This window comes from Aplysia californica, unplaced genomic scaffold (genome assembly GCF_000002075.1).
Source record: "Aplysia californica isolate F4 #8 unplaced genomic scaffold, AplCal3.0 scaffold00211, whole genome shotgun sequence".
Taxonomy (NCBI): domain Eukaryota; kingdom Metazoa; phylum Mollusca; class Gastropoda; order Aplysiida; family Aplysiidae; genus Aplysia; species Aplysia californica.
Window position 1 is genome coordinate 445,836 of NW_004797481.1, and position 1,463 is coordinate 447,298.

Here is a 1,463-nt window from a genome sequence, read left to right on the forward strand (position 1 = left end):
AGATAGATAGATAGATATAATTTTTTAAATTCTTTTTAGAAATTTATTTCAAAAGAAACATTTTACGGCAACCCTTACAATATTCCGTTCCAAAGTGACTTGCCTGGAAACTGACATGCATAATGATGTCTGGTACAATTAGCTGTAGAAGAAACCACAGGAGACACTTGTCAGAAGAAGACCACGAACATGACATAGGCGAGCGGTGCCTGGGGACAATTTCAAATTGTAATATCTATGTCAGATGAATTCATGACTTTATTATTTTGTTAACCTTCATAGCTGGCCGTGGGTTGTGGTTTGTTGAAGGTAGTGTTCAGGTTTTTCCCTGGGGTGGGATGAGGCGGTGCGAGAGATAGATAGATAGATAGATAGATAGATAGATAGATAGATAGATAGATAGATAGATAGCGACAGAGAGAAAGAAAGAAAAAGACAAACAGACAGACAGACAGAAACGCCAAGGACGACAAGTCATCACGAACTTTCAGCGTGCGGGATAAATCAGGCAGTCTTTGACAGTCGCGACAGACAGCACAAATCTTGTCACAACAAAAAACTTGTCGCAGATTGGCTTCATCGGGACGTCGCTTGTTTGTAATGAGGGAGTCGCCTCACTGACCTGACGGGAAGACGCCCACCATTTTCCCTTCCGGCTGACATAGATTTTTTGTTTTGTTTTGTACTGTTTTTTTAAATAGAACAGAAAAGATTCCTTTTTAAGGAAAATTAGTTTCCGTATTACGCCCCGCTGTACAATGACGTGCACGAATTTTGTACGTATCAACAAAGTACTCTGTCTTGTCTCTCTCTCTCTCTCCCTCTCTCTCTCTCTCTCTTCTCTCTCTCTCTCTCTCTCTCTCTCTCTCTCTCTCTCTCTCTCTCTCTCTCTCTCTGATTGTTTGCGGACCGTCGACAACTGCGCTATTTCGGTTGGCAGAAAATATTAATGAGATGGAGTTTGGGCGGGGTACTTTGAGCTATGGTAGAACGGAAACACAGGGTAGGGTACACTACGTCTTATTTTTAGGCACAATAAGTAAGTGGGAGCTGGAGGGTCTGAGATTTCTCTTAATTTAAAATAGAAGGAGCTGCTCGGGTGTCTTTCAACTAAACGAAAAGAACAGAGTAGTTGTTTTTTGTTTTGTTTTTGTGTAATTTTACTATTCCGAAAGTGCGCGACTCATGTTCTCCCACATACACGCGGGCACACGCGCGCACGCGCACCGGCATCTGTGATGTATCGGCAGGCACTTCGCTGTCACATGTTGAAGACCCCAGTTCGGTTTCCGAATGGGGATAATTTTTGATTGAGCATCTCCATCTCTCTGTCGGCATGTTGTGTCCCTCTCAGTCCGGACTGGAGCAGTTGAAGCCCGCCTCCCAAATTATCTAAATTGTGTTGATGGGAGCGTAAAACACACTCATTAACACACGCGCACACACACACACACACACACACA